We start from the raw sequence: 19,856 nt of genomic DNA, 5'->3' as shown, positions 1-19,856 counted from the left end.
CCTGGTCAGTGGGGAGTCTACTTCTCCCTCTTACTCTGCTGCTCCCCCCTGCTTGTGCTCTCTCTCGCTCTCTCACTCTCTATCAAATAAATAAAATCTTTAAAAAAGAAAGAGAGAGAGAGGAAGGAAGGGAGAGAGAGGGAGGGAGAGAGAGAGGAAGGAAGGCAGGCAGGCAGGAAGGAAGGAAGGAAGGAAAGAAGGGAGGAAGGAGGAATGAATTCAGAATCAGTTGGTCACCTGGGCCCCGGCCAATCAGACTAGAGTCTTAGTCCACGTTGAAAAATTCTGTTACCTTCACACACATCATTCTTAGCCACATATCTCACTCCACAATCTGTCTTGAGATGGCTTGCTTCCTCAGAAATTTCTGCACTGAGTGGGAATCTTTCTAACCTTTTTACTCCAGAAGGGAAAAAAAATTAGTAAGCAACAACTAAAAATGGGCTGTTATTTATATATACTTCTGGCTAGTCGGGGAAACCAGATGAGAGAGAAGGAACAAGATTTACACATTTTGCTTTTGTATCAGAAGGAAAAAAGCATGATTCACTGTATGCCATTTATTTATATACAAATATCTAGTTATAATCAAATAAGGATTTTAATAAAAATCATTAAGACAGTAACTGGCCCTTCTGCTGATTTGGGGCATCCCTGGGCACCCACGCTCACAGATGCTCTTGGTTGCTTCAAAAATGAGTAATGAGGGTGCTTGGTGAAGCTTTTTAAGGTCAATATATAGGGTTCTTTCAACCAAGGATAGAGGCGAGCGGGCGCGATAATGCTGAATCACTGCGAAAGGCAGCTATGAGTGACTGAGACAGCAGGGTGCGGGGCTTGGCGCAGTCCCCGGCGCACAGGAGGTCCTCCCACGGGGAAGACGGGCTCCCTTTCTTCACCCCCTCATTGGCCAGCAGACAGCCTAACCCTTGTGCTGAGCCTGGATTGGCAGAGCTTGCAAACTGGTGAAGAGGAGTGTTGATTTCTATCTTCCATTCATTCAGTAAGAGCTCTGTTGCTTCCCCATGTTCCCACCTTTATCCAAATTCATACAATTACCACTAATACTAGTGGCCATTTATTGCCATTAATTGAGCACTTTGTGAGTGCCAGGCACTAAGACCTTTATGTCTACTAACTCACAGAATCCTTACTGATCCTCTACAATGGGGACACCGTGATTGTCACCCTGATTCTGTGGGTGAGGAAACAGAGGGACCGGTGGTTTGATCAACTTGCCCAAGGCACATGGCATCTGTAATGGCTGGTACGCAACTACTTATCCAAAAACTTAGTGTCTAAGCCAACAAACCTGTGTTGTCTCACAGTTTCTATAGGTCAAGAATCAAAGGACTGAAAATAAACTCTCTGGGCCAACTTGCTCTCTGGGGGGCCACGGGGGACACACGCCCAGCATGCAGCCGAATCAGGGTCTGCGGCTGGGGGAGCTGCACACCCAGCACTGAGCTGTTGCCATGGAAAAGCTATTGTCTCTGGAGCTGTGCTTAGAGGAGGCCTGTCCCCTCCCACCCTGAGGCTGTCACACAGGCAGCTGCTGTTAAGCCACGGGAGGATCCTGCAGTCAGAGGCAATAGTCCCAGGCCAGAAGGGCAGGGGGCGCTGGTGGCATCTGGTCATCTGCGGAGAACCAATGATGGAGGTCTGCCGCTGGACACGCAGAGCTCCCCAGAGCAGCCTCAGCCCAGCCAGGAGCCCTGCCCGACAGTCAGCTGGGACCAGCACTGTACTCACTCCCAATAAGGTCTCAGGCCCCAGCACTGGGGACAGTGGCGGTCGTGAAGAGCCCCCATGAGACTAGAAATGTCCAACAATGCAGGACAGCCCCTGTGCTTTCTCACACCGCTCAACCTTGGCACTGGTGGCATTTGGGGCTTCTTTGTTATGGGACCTCCCTGTAGAGTGTTTTGTACCAGCATCCCAGGGCCTTTACCCTCCAGGTGCCAGGAGCACCCTTCCCCCAGCTGTGACAATCAAAAATGTCTCCAGACCCAGCCCACGTCCCCAGGTGAGCAAAGGGACTCCACTGAGAACCACTGCTCTGGCGGGAACAGCGATCCCTCTGCTTTCCCACTGTTTTGTTCATTTACTTGTCACCTCTCAGAGGGGATGGCCCCGGGCACAGCCCCTGCGACAACCTGCCCGTGCCCTCAGGCAGACCCCACAGCCCAGCACCCTGTACACTTGACTGTGGCCCTTCCACAGGCACTGGGATTGCCTGTCTGCATTCTTGCTTCATTCCACAATTTACCAGCTGCCTGTATCAGCTGGTATGGGGTACAATGGTGAGCAAAGTATAGGGCCCAGCCTTATTTGCTTGGAGCCCACCTGCCTTCCTGACCCTGGATGCCCTGAGGTCCTGAGACACACGCCTGACCCACGGCAGGACCGCCTCTTAGAGTAAGATCTCACAGGGCTCCCCCTCAGCGGCTAACCCAGTGGTCAGTCCCCAGTCCAGGGACCTGGCCCACCTTGCCGGCTACCCTCAGACTGCAGGCCCTCCCATCCGTCTTCTGCCAGCACCTGTCAAGCTCTGGGGCACCCAGGACTCTCCTGGGAGTGGTGTTAGAATGCGGGCTTGGATCTGCTAGGTCTGGGTGCTGCATTTCCAACCCAGGGCATGCCGATGCCACTGTCCAGGGACCCCGTGTGGGCGGTGGAGGGCCAAGCCACTGTCAGGAAATCCGACAAATGCACCAGCAGGGTTAGGGTTCTGCCTCCTGCGGAGGGGCCTGGGGACTACAAGGGTTCTCGCCCTAAAGCTGATTCTGCCAACGGCAATTTGGGAATGGGGTAACGCCGTGAAGACCACTCAGGACGAACCTCCAAATTCTTTCCGAGCACACGAAGCCATGTAGGAGTCTACTTGACGGTTTGATTGCTTCCAGGACAAGCGAAGGCCCCTCATGACAGCCTCCAGGGTCAAAATCTAGAGGTCAGCCGGGCCAAGAAGAGCACTCCGATCACACACCCCCTCCTCGGGGTCAGAGTTCTCCGCTGGCGGAGGCAGAGCGCGGGCACCAGGGACTAAGGCGCACCTCGGTGGCGAAAGTCCTCCCCCTCCCTCCTCCGGGGTCCAAGGAAGGGACAACGTGCAGCCCCTCCCAGAGATGCTGGCGGCCCGGGGGCCCGAGGAGCAGCCCGCGGAGTCCGGGCAAGCCCACCTTTCCTACCAGCGCTCGCGGGCACGCCGGGTGCTCTTTCCCCAGCGCGGCCAGCAGAGACCAGGGCGACCTGGGCCGCCCGACCGGCCCTGAAAGACACGCGGGCGCCAGCGCCACCTCGTGGTGCAGCGGCCACACAGCCCGGCCGAGCCGTCCTCAGACTTGGGCTCCTGGGCAGTTGGTAAAACCAGCGCAGTCACTCGCTGGAAAACATACCCTGATTCTATTCCTCTCTTCTGAGGTTGAATCTGCGTGGCAGTTATATCTCTGAGAGACAGCCATCATCCCTGAAATCCCAGATCACTAAAGAAAAGGTTTGGGGGGTTTGCACTGACCATTAGTTCAAACGTTTATTGAGCACCTACTAGACCCAGACAGGGCAAGAAAACCGTAAACCAACCACAGTCCGTGGCTCATGGGCTCCGTCCAAGCAAGACGCTTGTCCAGCTCCAACGCCCACAGCATGCGGCAGGAGCCCTGACCTAGAGGTTCTAGAGGGGAAGCAAAAGGACCAACACTTAGGAGTATTTGTTACACACCCAGCTCTGCTCTGGGTGCTTTGCCTCTGTTGTCTGTCGATATGTCAGGGAAACAATAGAAGAGGAAGGAGAGTCGTATCCCTGTTTGGCAGCTGAGATGACACAGTAGCAGTGCAGGGTGACCTGCAGCCTTATTGACAGCTCATTCCCTCATCACACAGCAGCCCCTGAGCCAGGCCATCCTGTCCAGTTCACGAGGGTCCAGCTCAGCTAGGATCAGCCCGAAGAATCCTGGGGTGGGGATTTAGCACTACAACCGGAAGCCAGGACTCGGGGCTCTTGGATCAACAGAGGCTGGTGTTGCCCATTCCTGAATCTATCCTTTGTCCGCCTCTTCTCCCCTCTCCTCCGAGCCCCCACCCTGGGTTGGAATCCCACCACTCCTGGTTGTGTCGTTTGCAATCATTTAACCTGCGCATGACAGTCCTCTTACCTGCAAAAGGGGAACGTTATCTTGCTCTCAGGTTCTCAGGGTGGCTGTGGGGTATAAAATAAGATCCCCCATGAAAAACAACTAGCAGCGGTCCCCAGGCATCACAGCACGCTCACATGTGCCCACTTCTGTCTCCTCCTTCCACCCACATGCAATCCATTCTCTGTACTCATGTGCCCTCCAGGAAGGCTGCCCTAACCACATCTGACACTTCCATTCCCTGTATAACTAAACCACCAAGCCTTCAGCACGAGCTCACACATCACCCTCAACTGCTGTCCAACTCTCCATCAGGATATTTTGTTTCTTAGACTTTAAATCGTTAAAAAGCAGTAACTTTGAAGTATAAAATTGTCTGTGATGTTTGTCGGACAGATTTCCTATCTCAGTCTCGTTCCTCCCCTCCTTGAACCACAGGAAGAGGCAGGACAGGGTCTCTCCTAGACAAAGCTGGATGAATCCCAGCCTCTTATGCGCAGGAAGGCTCATCCACCAAGGTAGCAGCCTCCCCCCCCCCACCCGTACCTTGAAATTAGGTGCAATAGTTAAAAATTCCCTTCCCACCTGATCTCCCTATTTCCCTCTACAGTTCAGAACCGCCTCTGATTCCTGTGAGGTTTGTCTGCATCCTGCCAATTGCTAAAGGTTTACCATACAACTAGAGTGAGTAATGATTACCTCTTCCCTGGAGTAATGACTCCTGGCGATGATGACAGACTTCCCCCGCCATGGGCCACCTCATCAGCAAGGCTCTTGGTAACAACCTCCCCGTATCGTATCGACACTCCCTCTGTTTTACTGTTGCATGACCTATAATTGTAATAATGGTCACCATTTATTGAAGGCATATTCCCCCCAAGTGACTTCCACATGTGATCTTGAATCCTCGCAGGGATTAAACCCATGGGGTTGGACCTATTGTTATCCCATTGAACAGATGACTAAACCAAGCCTTAGAAGGAGTATTTCCTCTTTTTCCAATCTCTGTAGGACTACAGTTATCTACCCCTAAATGACAGAACCTACGGTAAAACCATCTGGGTTTTCCCATCCACTATTTTCCTTTTTATGAAGCCCTTTTAACTACCAGTTTAATGTCTCTAATAGTTATAGGACTATTCAGGTTTTCCTATTTCTAGTTGAGTCAGTTTTAGGAGGCTACATATTTTTTAGAAATTTGTCTACCTCACCTAACTTTTCAAATTTACTAATATAAACTCATAATATTTTTTATTGAGTTTTTATAACTCTATTGCATCTTTAGCTGTGTACACTTTTAATTCTTAATGTTGTGTTAAATCATCTTTCTTCTTGACTATATTATCTCATGAGGGGTTGGTCAGTCTCATTAATTCCAAAGAATCCACTTTGATCCTTTTTGTTACATTTTCATTTTCTATTTCATTACTTCCCACTGTCATCTTGATCGTCTCTCTACCTCTGTTTCTTTGGATTATTTCTGTTACTTTTCCTCCTTAATATCTTAAAGTGGTTGCTTCACTCATTCATTTTCTATCTTCTTTTTCTTTTCTGGTATAATTTAGGATTGATTTTCTAGGAATCCCTTTAGTTTCATCCCACACGTTTTGATATGTAGTTGTTTTTAATTATTACTTAAGATAGTTATTTCATTTCTATGATCTTGGGTTATTAACTGATAAATTATTTAGATGGGACTTTATTTCCAAAAGCATGGCATTTTATTACCCTTGTTGTTGACCCTGAATTTAATTTCATTTTGGTTAGAGAAAGGGAACTGAATGACGGTTTCTTTAAGATTTATCAAGTCTTGTTTGCTGACTTTGTTCACGGTCCTCTTAATGAATATTCTGACTGTGTATGCAATCCCAGCTGCTGGATGCAGTATTTGACATGGGTTCATGATGTGTCTTTTATTATCTACGTGCATTTTTTTTTTTTTTTTTTAGAGAGAGTGAGCAGCAGAGGGCAAGGAAGAGAGAGAACCTTAAGCAGGCTCCAAGCTCAGTGCAGAGCCCGACACGGGGCTCTGTCTCATGACCCTGAGATCATGACCTGAGTGGAAATCAACAGTCAGACACTTAACTGACTGAGCCTGGGTGGCTCAGTTCTTACATGTGTTCTTACTGATTTCTTGTCTGTTTAATTTATCAGTTATTGATAGAGCCTTTGTTACAATAGTGATGTGACCCTTTCTTCTTGTTATGTTTAAAAACTCTGTGAGGGGCACCTGGGTGGCTCAGTGGATTAAGTGTCTGCTTTCGGCTCAGATCATGATCTCTGGGTCCTGGGATCAAACCCCTGCATCAGGCTCCCTGCTCAGCAGGGAGTCTGCTTCTCCCTCTCCCTCTGCCCCTCCTCCCAACTCATTCTCTCTCTCTCTCTCTCTCTCTCTCTCTCTCTCAAATGAATAAATAAAATCTTTTTTAAAATTTTAAAAAAATACTTCAGAGGGGAGAGGGGTGGGGGATTGGGATAGGCCGGTGATGAGTATTAAGGAGGGCATGTATTGCATGGAGCACTGGGTGTTATATGCAAACAATGAATCATGGAACTTTACATCAAAAACTTGGGATGTGCTGTATGGTGACTAACATAATAAAAAATTTTGATTAAAAAAATTTTAAAAAATAATAAAATAATAATTATGTTATAGGCTGGACATAAATTTAGCACTTTTATATCTTCCGATGCATAGAACCTTCTATCATTATGAAGAGACACTTTCATCTCTTGTAATACCTTTTGCCTTAATCCGCTTGTCTCATATTAATATAGCTACACAAGTGTTCTTTGGTTACTATTTGCCTGATAGATCTCTTCCTTTAATTTTTCTTCGACCTTTCCATGTTCTTCTATTCGAGGAATGTCTCTTATAAACAGGATGCAGTTGGAGTTCTTAAAAATTCAGTAGGACCATCCTTGTCTTTTTACTAGAGAATAAATTGAGGGCTCGAGGTCAGTGGTGTAAGGGGGATTTGTCAACTTTTTTGTTCATGAAGTCTTTAACAAATTTGGCAAACTATTGACTTCTCACATAGTTTCAATGTGACATCTAAAATTTTTATCATAAGTTTAAGTAATTGCAAAAGATTTGTTGGCATATTGTAAATATAGGCATTAACTATAAAATGATAATGTAATTCATTTAAATATGTCCCATGGAATATAAATATCTAGCAATCCACTACTCATCATCATCCATTTAAAAAACACAAGGCAAGCCCCACATTGGGCTCTGCACTGGGCATGGAGCCTGCTTGGGTTTTTCTATCTCCCTCTGCCCCCTCCCTGCCCCACTCAAGAGCACACTCTCTCTCTCTTAAAAAAAAAAAAAAAAAAAGACAAGATTTCTTGTGGGGTTTTGGTTTTTTTTTGAAGATTTTATTTACTATTTTAGAGAGAGAGTGCACGAGCAGGGGTTGGGGGAAGAGCAGAGGGAGAGGGACAAGCAGATTTCATGTTGAGCATGGAGCCCAATGTGGGCTCCATTTCACAACCCTGAGATCATGACCTGAGCCAAAATCAAGAGTTGGACGCTTAACTGCCTGAGCCACCCAGGTGCCCCAAGATAGGCTTTTCTTTACATATCTGAAATGTTAGTGTCCTTTTTTTCCTTGAACATCTATCTTCATTGCACCTCCCCCACCAGATTTTACCCTGATGTCTTACATTTTTACATGATTCAAAATCTTTTGATCACAAATCAGACTTTTTTGCAATATGTATATAAATTTAATTTTTTTTAAATCCTCCCACCATAATACTGCAAGAATGAAATTTGTTCCTTCTAGATAGTTTTCATTACAACATAAATAGAACACAAATGATCAAAATATAGATATATTAATTTTTGGTAAGTAATTATTCAGTACAAGTAGCAAAATTTTAATAGATACGCATCTCTTAAGGACATGGGTAGAGTTTTTATTTTTGACACGTGGCTACAGATAGTATTACTTCAGTGGTCTGAGAAGGGGTCAGCACCACCTCCATGCCAATTTTTTATTAGTTTAGCTACAAGTGCTGATAAACATCGTTCTTACAAACATATTAAAGGGACTAGAATGAGTATCAATATAGTAAGTCACCCAGTTCTTTTATCTTCTTTGAAGTCATTTGTTCTAAAAATTGGATATTGATTAATTATCAAAAATTCTTCTAAATGATCTACAAGCTGATAAATGAGTTAGGCCCTGTTTCCGTTTTGTTGAAAGCAAATCATTAGAAACCAGCTGACTTTCTAAGAGATTTGTTATTATATTATAGCCAATCACATGTGCAGTTTCAAGGAATTACATACGAGACAGGGGCTTTATCAAGGTGTATCAAATAGCTATTAATTTTATCAGTTACTCTTATAACTGGAGGCATCTCTTTTAGCCTGATATTTTCAAAAACTTTTAGAAAAATAGAAATATTATTGGGGCGCCTGGGCGGCTCTGTCATTAAGCGTCTGCCTTCGGCTCAGGGTGTGATCCCGGCGTTCTGGGATCGAGCCCCGCATCGGGCTCCTCCGCTGGGAGCCTGCTTCTTCCTCTCCCACTCCCCCTGCTTGTGTTCCCTCTCTCGCTGGCTGTCTCTCTCTCTGTCAAATAAATAAAATCTTAAAAAAAAAAAAAAAGAAAAATAGAAATATTACCGATTTCACTGCACCTTTGCCAAGGAAAAGTTGAATAAGGAAATGCTGAGTAGGGTGTTCAATTAAATTTTGGCAAAAGATAATAAAAATGTTGCCCCTATAAGTGTGAACAGATGTTGAAGAAACTCTAAAACACTATCTTATCTCTGTTAAATGAAACCTTCTCTCAATGACATTATGATAATCTGCTAAACATGGTGATTTTCGTCCGCTTGTTCTTAAAACCAAGGAAACTATGCACAGCCTGAGACATCCGTGAAAGACGGGACTCTCCAGGATTAGTGGGCTTAATAAAGGCCAGGTGCATGACTCCCGGGGCCTGTTCCTGGTCCCATAAGCTGCTCGCTAGCAAGCTCTTTCTACCTCTGAGGATGCTGAACGTGCAGGGGGGCGGCTCTGAAGCCAGCAAAGCCAGCATGTCTTCTCCAGTCCCAAATATTTCTAATGCAGGTGTGGAGCCTTGCATGTGTCTGCTGCGTGGGTGACGTGAGCCACTGCTGTCCAGGAGTCTTTGTTTTGTCCTCATGGCAACAATACATTCTGTGGCCATAGTAGGGGATGGAAGAAGCAAGGTGACTAGAGGAAAATCAGCATCAGGTGGATTGGGAAGCTAGGTTCTAACCCAGGCTACAACACATATGACTTCAGAACATTGCAGCCTGGGCTGGAACCTGGCTTCCCACTCAGGGCAGTGCAGGGAAGACAGGGATTGCCTGGAAGCCCACCTGAGGCATTTAAAGGGTGTCCACTGCACTGATATTTCATACGGTCTGGGGCCTCGGGAGGTTCTCGCCCTCTGGAGCATCGATGCTGGTGGCATGTACTTGTCTGGGTCAAGTCCAATGGGACCAGTCATGAAGAAAGGGAGAACAGACACTGCAGGTGGGCACCCAGACAGACACACTTGGGAAAGGTTACCCGGATGACAAGACTCTACAGGTGATGCTGTGCTGAGCCCCCTGGGGACAGCCACACCCCCAGGTGGACACAGAGCAGTTGCCTGAGGAGTGGGGTCAACACCTGCCCTGGGCCATCTTGCCACAGTGCTCCTGCAGCAACCTGGACCTCCATTTGCATTCCCTCTTCTGGCTTCTCAGGATTTCCTTTTCTCTCCAGCTTCGTTTTTCACTGCCACCTACATTTTTAGTAGGTACCCAGGGTTTTAAATATTTTGGAAGGTGACAATTTTTCAGGTTCTCTAAACAGCCATATTGACAGAACTGAAAATGCTTCTGTAGTTTTACAAAAGGTTTTCAATCACTGCCCATCGGGGAGGGCCAGGAGAAGCCAAAAGCCTATAAGATTGGGTCTCAAAGCCACAAGCTTGAGGAGGCATCACAACCCCCCATGTGTTGAGGATGACTGTGGTCCCCGATTTGGGTTGAGGCTGGAGAGTGCTGGTTCATTTGAGCCCCACCGCAGTGAGGAAGCTGAGATTCAGCTCAATGCCCACCCCACCTCTGGTCAGTCCTGAGGCAGTGGTCAGTGCGAGTGCCCTGCCCCTCCGAGTGGATTTCACATCCAGTCGTTTCTCGGCAATTCGTCTCTTTTATTCCTGTTTCTTTCTCTTTCTCATGCTTCCTGTTTTCCACGCTCATGTTCTCGGCCACCACTCAGACCTACCTGTACACCCCAAGGAGTGCGTGTAGCATCTTACACACCAAAGATCTGCCCCGTGTGGAGGGGGCGGCTGCTGTCCCCTACCCCACTTAGAACGAGAGCTTTGTTGCCAGTGAGGGTGTCCGAGAGCTGAGACTCACTCTTGGAGGGTTCTCTCCCCTCTCTTGGTCACAGCGTTTTGGTTCACATCTTGATTTATTTGGTACTGAGTTCATGGTCAGGAATGCAACCTCACAGTTACACATTTTTCTTGTGGAACAGTGCGATCCGATCGTGCTGCAGTTTCTACGAGTGCCTGGAAAAAAACAAAACCAGGGACTGCCTGTAACTCTTCCTCTGAGCTCCACCAGGGGCTCTGAGAACTTCCGTGAAGTGAGTTCTAACCAACTTGAGCCCTTACAAAGCAGCAAAGCATGTAAGGCCAAGAAATTTTATTAAAATACATCTTGTTTGAAAAATGAGTTCAGAGCATTCTCAACTCAGTTTCCAGCTAATGTAAACGCTGAAAGCACATTCCTCATTTGGGGAGTGAGAACAAGGAATTTTATGTTTTAAGTGTGGGAGCCAACATTTCTAGACAGATACTTAATGTTTTGGGGTGGGACAGAATGGAAAGAGGACCAGCCTGGGAACTGGAGGGTCCAGGCAAGCCCCAAGCTCTGCCACTAGCTTGCTGGACAGCCTGCAGCCAGTGGTTGCTGCCTCTGTTTCCCTATCTGTAGCAAGAGGAGTGGGAATGGTCTCTGAAGTCCCTTCCACCCCTAATGAGCTAGGATTCCAAGCCACAGAGAATTCTTCTGGCCTCAGCATCCCTTTCCCTCCCGTAGTCCTGCTTCTGGTGTTCGCATTGTATGGTGTGCCCTTGGGAATGGGCACAGTATCTGGGTACTTTTTCTCTTTCCATCTATTCTGCAGACAAGCCAAAAAAAAAAAAATATCACTATCACGCACTTCTCCAGGGCTTTTTAAACCATCAGAAAGTTGCACACAAACATCCCTTCTGCCTGCTTGCTGCAACGTTTTAGCAAATGAAAAGCTCTTCTGAAATGTTCTGCACTGCCGATATTTTAGGACCAATTTAAAATGGCTGCACAGCAGCAGAAATTGACAGAGACACTCACACATGTGAAGGCAAATCCAAGAGATCTCAATTTTCTCATCCAAACTAAATTGCAATGTCATGCTTGTCTTTGGGGACCAAATGCTTCCGTCTCTCCATATAATTCGTTGTGCATTCCTGCTATATGCTTGCAATGCACTGAGCTCGCTTTTATTTTCCACTTAATCTCTAAAATGAATGTCTCAGTCATGCCATGGTTGCTATGAAATCAGTTAATTATGGGTAGTAAAACAATCCATAAATGTTTACAGGAACAGGAGCCTCATTGTAACAGAAAACACGCAAGTTACAAAACGAATATCCAAACCTGAGTGTAGTCCAGCATGGGGTAATGAACTTGGGTGGCCAACAGATCTGAGCCCCCATCCCCACTCACCACTTCACCAGCTTGCAAAGCAGTCATGGGAAAGACACCATCATACAACACAGATCTACAGTGTACCACCTCCCCAGAGCCACGCTTCCTGTTGCCAACCAGGTGGTGGCCTACATGGGTCAGTTATGAGAAATCACCCCTTCGGTTAACTGTCTCTTCGCTAGGAATGAAATGGCAAAACTAGAGGAGTGTGATTTTCAACAAGTCCAGAAAGTGAGGGGAGCACCTCTGGTTTTTTATGGTCACCCCATAAAAAAGGATGAGGTGACTTTGGAAAGAGAGGAGGGGAAGATGGCTCTGTTGTCCCCCATTGAGCGTGGACTGGCTTTCCCGCTGCTAACAGAGAAGAGGGGCTCTCTCCTGGGGATAGTGGGGCAGATCCCCACCCATCTCAGGACCACTGCCCACATGTGGGAGATCTACCCCAGGCCTACCCCTAAGGTTTGTGGGGTCAGAGCAGAACACGGTGGAACCCCCAGGACACACCTGTTCTCTCCTGTCCCCATCGCCCAATTGGTCTATTGGAGGTCCGTTTCCCACTGCCACTGATGTCACGTGAGCTGCCGTGCCTGCCCTGCCCCCACCAGCTGTGCCAAGTGGACAGCCTTCACCAGCAAAATCCCTAAGTCCACAGGGGCTGGCAAGAGCTCCCCATGTGCCGTGGAAGTGCTGAGAGAAACCAGGTGACAAAGGCCATGGTGTGACCCAGAATTCCCCCCGTGCAATCTTCTGGGGCTGCGTGCGCAGGACAGTCCCACACCTGAGTTGGTGTGGGGGTGTCAGCAACCACGGAAACTGGGGTGGAAGAAGGTGGTGATAGTAACGGAGGAAGGAGGCAGGTTGTACCTCCAGACCCCCGCTCCCAGCACCGTGCCTACCACCTGGCCCCATTATTTGGTGCCTCAGAGCCCAGCTCTAGGTCCTGATCTCTGAGGAAGAAATCACAGCGGAGCCATTGCCGACAGGAATACCTTGCCATCACTAAGCACCAGGGGAAGGCCCCACATGGAACACCTTCAGAGGCCAAGAATCAACTGAACGGTAGTTGAAGCTCATTTCATATTGGAAAAAGACTTGTAACTTCACAAAGGATCCTCACATCACTCTTCCTGTCCATCTGACCTGTGACCCCCGCTTCTCTCTCTCACACACACACACGTGCACGCTCTACAGCACCAAGGAAGTGTGTTCAATGACCGGGAGAGCTAGCTAAGACATGGCTCAACCCATGAGTTCAAATGTTGCTATGGGACCTTACCTTCTTCTATCTCTTGGCTCCACTTGCTCTGTGCTGCCTCTGCCTCACACCCTCTCAGGTTCAAGTTCAATAAGGAAGGGCTGCGCTCCTTTCCTGTAGCTCCCGTAAGTTCTGAGAATCCCTGTGACTGACTTGGGTCCCACCTGGCCTGGGATGTCCACGCGGCTTGGCGGAGAGGATGAGGAAGAAGGTGCTGGGGCGGCAAACCACATATGTCCACCACCTCCAACATCCTCCATGATTCTGCCCTGTCCCTCAAGCAAGACACTTCCTCTGATAAGTTTGCTCATCGTGGAGCAGGAGTGGCAAGCCGGCTGCTTCCCAGAGTAGTTGAGAAAATGAGAGGAGACCAGTGAAAGTGGGAGGGAGGCTGACTGTGAGCAGCCACATGACCTGCCCAAGCACACGGTCGGGGCTCTGACAGCGGCCAGGCCCATGCTCCTGCCCCTGATGCATCCAGGGGCTGTGAGGCAGGGAATCTGTGATTGTCACCAGCAGAAAACATGCCAGGAGGAGTCATCAGGACACGCCAACACTTTTTCTCCCATTTGTCAATCCAGCAGAGAAACGTTAAATCAGGAATGCAGAAGACAACCAGAGTCACAGAGAAGAGCTTCCAGCAGCTTCTCTCTGCTAAGCACACAGAGAGGGGACGCTGGACTCACGCTCACGTTTCATGTCCCAGCCCCTTCATGGTGCCTGGAACATCGTAGCACTGAGAGTCATGTGCTCGCTCGTGCCACAAATGAATGAATGAAAGAAAAACCAAAAAGGTGGAGGAAGAGCTAACACACCAGGCACTAAGCTTGATGCTTGACGTCACAATCTCTGATGCTCACAGAAACCCCACGAGGTAGCGTGTCAGGTTCTGAGTGGTGGCAAAAGTTGTCCAATGACATCCTTGCCAGAACTGCTACTGGAACACCTGGAGCACGTGGGTCCAGATCCTGTCGAGGTCTCCACACCTGAACCACTTCATCATCATGGGGTCTGTGCTGGGTGGTGTTACTTCACACTCTGGGGACTGTCATTTATAGTGTACATTCATCTGACCTGGTCTTTCTGCAAGTTGTTAGAACTAAGAACCTGCCTCTGACTTTCTGTGGAAAGTCTTTCAGTATATAAAGCAGGTCGTATGTTCTTACCTAGTGTAGCCCAGGTTAAGCACGAAAAATATTACATAGGAGAATAAGAAAGACAAGATAATTAAAGGAATACTAAGCCAGAATTACACCAGAGCTGGATGGATCTGGAATACAGGAGGGATATGGATGAGGGGAAAGCATCAAATACTGACCCAAGTCCTATAATCCCATACTTACTCCTTTCCTGCCATAACAAAGTCCCACAGACTGGGGGTCTTAAACAATGGAAACAGATTTTCTCTCAGGTTTTGAAGACCAAAAGTCTGAGACCAAAGTGTGAGCAGGTTGGTTTCTTCCAAGGTTCTGAGGGAGAGTCTGCTCCCAGCCTCTCTCCTAATTTCTGGTGGTTGCTGACAATCTTTGGTGGACCTTGGCTTGTAGATGTGTCACCTCAATCTCTGCCTGCATCTTCCCATGACGTTCTTTCTTGGTGAGTGTCTGTCTCTGTGCCCACATTTCCCTTTTGTGTAAGAACACCAGTCAGATGGGATTAGGGCTCACCCTGATGACCACCTAATTACGTCCACAATGACCCTATTTCCAAATAAGGGCACATCTGAGGTTCTGGGGGTTAGGACGCCAACATATGAATTTTAGGTGGACACGCTTCAACCCATAACACCTCCATTCTAGAATGGAAAACCAGTTGATTATAATTTCCCAAACACATCTAACTACATTTGCTTTATTTCTAATGTGCATTTAGAAAGCTTGCCTCTGCTTCAGTCATTCACTGTCCTTTCCCCTTAGAGTATGTTCATCCCTCCCTTCCTCTGTCCTCACATCCCATTAAGAGTGCACGGTTTTACAGCCATGCCGTTACCCTTCCCACCCTCGTGCCCCATGGCTCCTGGCACTAATGGTGACAAGGCTCACATCCAGCTCAGCCACAGGTCCCACCCATCATCTCAGAGCCTTGCCTTCAACCTTACCAGGAACCCCAACCCATTGATTTCACTCCCAATCCATCCTCAATTCCTCTCATCGCTTCTGTCTTTACTCCACCTAAGTTACATGGTCTGTCATTTCAGTAAAACTCTTGGCAGTAAGTTAAATCTTCCCTTCCTAATATTTCGTTACTTTGTGGTTACACCACCTGGAAAAATGTCTGCCTTAGAGAAGGCCAACCATCAATCTTCCCTGATTTGCACATCTCTGCTAGATGATCCCACATGCAAAATGGGTGAACGGGCATTATTATAAAGTCATGGCGCCCAACCTCACATGGCCCTTCAACACCATCCAGCAACACTACTGGATTTCTCTAGTCAACTTGCTCTTTCAGGGTCCACAAAGGCCATTTCAAACTTTCTGCACTCATCCTCCCTCAGCAGAGGGAAGTATCTCTTACTTCATAAAAGCAATAGACTATGTCAGACGGGCAACCCCCAAGTCCCCCAAACAAGCCTACAAACATTCCTCCACTTCAATTCATCCTTTCTTTTGCTCCCATTGCCTCAGAGAAGCTGCTGCTCCTCCTGTGGACGTTGGTTCTGATCCCATGCTTTGGATCTCAACCCCTTTGTCCTCCTCTGTAAGCTTAGGTGACCAGCCATCCCAGTTTACCCAAAGCTGTTCTGGTTTCACACTGAGAGTCCTATGTGCCAGGACACCCCTCTGACCTGCACACACCGGACAGATATTCACCCTAAAACACTACAGATGATACCCTCTTTCTCCTGAATATTCAGCCTCTCCCTTGCCAAGAAATCCTTTGCAATGGATGTAAATGTGTTAGAGTCTCTCTTGTTAAAATAAAACAAAGCAAAACAAAACCTTCCTGCTTCCATGGCTCCCCATTGCTCTTTCTCTTTCCTCCCCTCTATGAGCAGATTCTTCATGAGATTCGTCTATATCTCCTCCCTCCCTCTTCCTCTTGCCTGTTCACACCTCGTCCCACCCCCTGGTGTCTAACCCCACTCCTCCACCAGTGCCCCTCTTACCCAGCTCCTCAGGGACCTCAGTCTACCAATGCAGTTAGCCAGTTCAGGTCTTCATTTAATTTATCCCTCCAATCAGTTTTTGATGTTGACCACACTTTCCTTCTCTCCTTTCACTACTCTCTTCCCTGAGCATCTCTGACATCTAACTCTCTTGGCTTTTCTTCCCCTGTCCTTTTTTCTCAGGCTCTCATCCAAGGTCATAATCCCATAACGAGCATGAAATGTCAGAGTTTCTCACAGCTCAGGCTAAGACCTCTGGCTCCCTCACTCTATTCTGTCTTCAGTTCTCATCCCACCCACTTCAGTTGCCATATGCCAGTGACTCCCATATTTACCTCTAACCTAGGCCTGTCCTTGGAATTCCAGAATGTTCTGTCCAACAGCCCATTTGAAAGTTCCTTTTAGAGCTTGGGTGTCAAAGGCACCACAATCAACATAGCCAACCTAAACTCACAAACACCCCCAACTCCAGTCCTCTCCCTGAAGTCCACATGATACTCGGTTGCTTAATCCAGAAACCCAAGAGACATCCAGATACCTGCTTCTCCCCACCACCAACTCCAATTCAGTATTAAGCTCAGCCCATTTCAACTCCTAACTATCTCTTGAATCCATCCACTCCCTCCTTCTTGTGACCTTTGCAATCCACTGACTCTGGCCCAGACTATCAGCAAGGCTTCTAGCTGCTTTCCCCATGTGCTGTACCCCAGCACACTGTGACACTGCAGCCCTTTTCCCAACACAGATCAGGGTCTTTTTGTCTACTTAAAACTCCACAAATAACTTCTTATTCATGAAGCTCTTGGTAGTGGCAGGTCCCTAACAGAGAAAACACTCACTGAATCAAACTCATGCCACACTGTCACCTTCCTATTTAGTGACATAGAATAAACATATAGGAAATTAATGTGGCTAAGTTGGGACCCAGGCTGCTTCATTTGGAAACAGCCCCTTCAAAAACATCAGCAAGAGGCAGCTGGTCAGGGTGCCTGGGTGGCTCAGTCGTTAAGCGTCTGCCTTCGGCTCGGGTCATGATCCCAGGGTCCTGGGATCGAGCCATGCATCAGGCTTCCCGCTCAGCAGGAAGCCTGCTTCTCCCTCTCCCACTCCCCCTGCTGGTGTTACCTCTCTCACTGTGTCTCTCTCTGTCCAATAAACAAATAAAATCTTAAAAAAAAAAAAAAAGAGGCAGCTGGTAAGGCAATCAGCCTTTGACAATGGGCTACTGTCGTCCCCACCACCTCCCACTACAAAAATCCTAATCTCCAATTGATTTCATCATGGGTTAGTTGTGGAGGGCTTTTGTGACTTGCAAAAATATATATATGTATCATCTATACATCTCCTTCCATTTCTCATTAATAATGTCTATTGAGAAGTATGTAATTGCAATGAATTCTGAATCTGTGGAACAATACAAACAATGAACAATACAAACAAACTGGAGGTGGCTGCCAGAGAGGAAAAGGCATTACATCTTCCTCCTAGAGATCTCAATGCTAAGATTCCTTATATCAAACTTTTCTGATTTCTTCCACAACAGTTCATGGTTAGCCTGCAGAAAATGAAATATAAGTCAAGGGAGGGAAAAGGAGAAACACAGTGATGTATGAACTTCCTTTCATAGGTGACCAGTTCTTTAAAAAAAAAAAAATTAAACATTAAGAACCCAAAGTAATGAGTCCAGTAGGATGTGACTCTAGAAATGACCAACCCTGTGAAATAACAGAAAATAGGGAAGAAGGTTGAGTTTCATCATTTTGTCAGGCTGAGAAATATCCCATGATGCCCATGGCCTGAGAAGCCGCACAGTGAAATCAGGACCCTCTACTCCCATAGAAGTCATTTGAAATGCACACCTGTTGATGGTTTGGTTAGGAGAAAATGCTGAAAGACTGAAGTGAAATTATCCAGAAAGGAAAATAAAGCATTTCCAATTTGTGCCCTAACCTAAATATTAGCAAGATGACATCCCCCAGAGACCATGGACCAGCTCTGCAGGGTTAGCAACTCAAGCATTGATGGCCACGATGTGTGCCACCAGCATTTCCCAGGGGAAAGGCCAGACCTCAAAGGCGGGAGGCCTCCTCCTCCTTCCTCTGAGGAGCATTCCAAGAGCTCACCAAGCAGGCAGCAGCTTGTGAAGGTTTGAGCCAGGAAGACCTGCTACTTCCAGGACAAGTTTCTGCAGACAGAGCTGCCAGGCCTCAGCAATCGTAGCCCCCACCCTCATGGGCAAAGCCCCTTCCCTGGGAGCCCCTTCCTGGCCTTCACCCCCACATCCTAGCTCTCTCTTGAGGCATTTTAATTCTTGTGAAAAGGTTTGAGAAAGGCAGAGGATGTATTCGAAGATGCCAGTCATATGGCCTCCACAGCAGCCTGACATCCCCCCAGGACTGTCTGAAGAAGGAGGGTCTGTGGCAGCCGCCGCTCAGCTTATTCCCAGCTGGAAGGGCCTCCTGGAAGCCTCGAACTGTCACAGACAACATGCCTGACATCTGACACATGGTGCTGGCCCAGACTGTGGGTCTCAGTTTGCGGGTCAGGAAACAGGCACGGCCGGCGGTATAGCTACTTCCTCCCCCCGTATCAATGTAAACGAGGACGCGGCTCTCTCTATTTTCTCTCTCTTTCTATATGGTGTTAACTGTTTTAAAACATAGTGCATCAATAGAAAATCTGAGACTCAGGCCAACAGGTCAGGGGACAACTGTCAATGCAAAGCTAGTTAGTTACTCACAGACCTCAAGAGGACGGGGCCACGGCACAGGACACGGGAACACACAGGGAAGCACCCGAGTTGGTCGGGAGGTGGGGGCTGGGGGGAAACTGTGGCAAGAGACTTTTTTGTGGTTTCTGTGGGAAGGAAGGAGCAAGGCAGGGTAATTTGAATGATTTCAGTGGACTCTGGGCCTAGGAGCTGTCCCTAGTTCCCTGGCTGCAGGGTGATTACCCGAGGTGAGAGCCCTACTCACCTCTCCCAGGAGTGTCAGAGCCCAGAGGAGTTTGGGATGTGGCTCTGGATTGGTTGGTTTGCGTTTGAAAACCACTCTCCCAGGCAAGCTATTCACCATCTATCTGCAGGGATTGGCCAACGTTGGGATGGGCAGTCCCTCCAGAGTCAGCAAGTCCCCAAATGTCAAAACATAGGAACACAGAACATAAAAGATATGGTAAATACATTAACTCAGAACCAAGCTCCTTCTGAAAGGGCCGTGAAGTATTGCTCCCCTGTCCCACCCCACCCCCTGCACACACACACAGACACACAGACACACACACACACACACACCCCTCAGCCAGGTATTTCCATTTAATAGGATACTTTTAGAAAGACCAAAAGACTCACATCATCCGAAGAAATGAGCTGAAAAGTGAGAATCCCCTCAGCACCTTTAGGATACAATGAGGATAACTGTAACAGCCTGTGCTTAGTAAATGGTGTCGTGGGCTGAGAACGTATTGAGGACTCTGCACCGTGCTAGATACTCATGAATTATTCTGTCTAAGAGATGGCTTGTCTTCCTCACACCGGGACAGATGTGGGGTTCTGTCCCTCCCCTTCATCTGATCCATGCACACAACATAGGCCACTCCTGTGCATCTATTAGGACTAGTC

General features: G+C 47.6%; 1 long non-coding RNA gene across 2 annotated transcripts; it reads right to left on the bottom strand.

Moving 5' to 3' along the window:
- Positions 1 to 567: 567 nt before the first annotated feature.
- LOC123001889 (uncharacterized) lies at positions 568 to 19,434 on the bottom strand. 2 transcript variants are annotated; one of them, XR_006411188.2, is made up of 4 exons: positions 19,213 to 19,434; positions 10,536 to 10,690; positions 4,833 to 4,964; positions 568 to 4,198 (listed from the first exon to the last, which is right to left on the bottom strand). It is a non-coding gene; the product is annotated as an uncharacterized LOC123001889 (long non-coding RNA). The 2 variants fall into 2 exon arrangements; XR_006411187.2 differs by lacking the exon at positions 19,213 to 19,434 and having other exon boundaries at positions 10,536 to 11,285.
- Between the last annotated feature and the right edge of the window lie 422 nt (positions 19,435 to 19,856).

Source organism: Ursus arctos, unplaced genomic scaffold (genome assembly GCF_023065955.2).
Source record: "Ursus arctos isolate Adak ecotype North America unplaced genomic scaffold, UrsArc2.0 scaffold_4, whole genome shotgun sequence".
Taxonomy (NCBI): Eukaryota; Metazoa; Chordata; class Mammalia; order Carnivora; family Ursidae; genus Ursus; species Ursus arctos.
The sequence above is the reverse complement of the archived record's forward strand: the minus strand, read 5'-3'. Positions and strand labels throughout refer to the sequence as shown.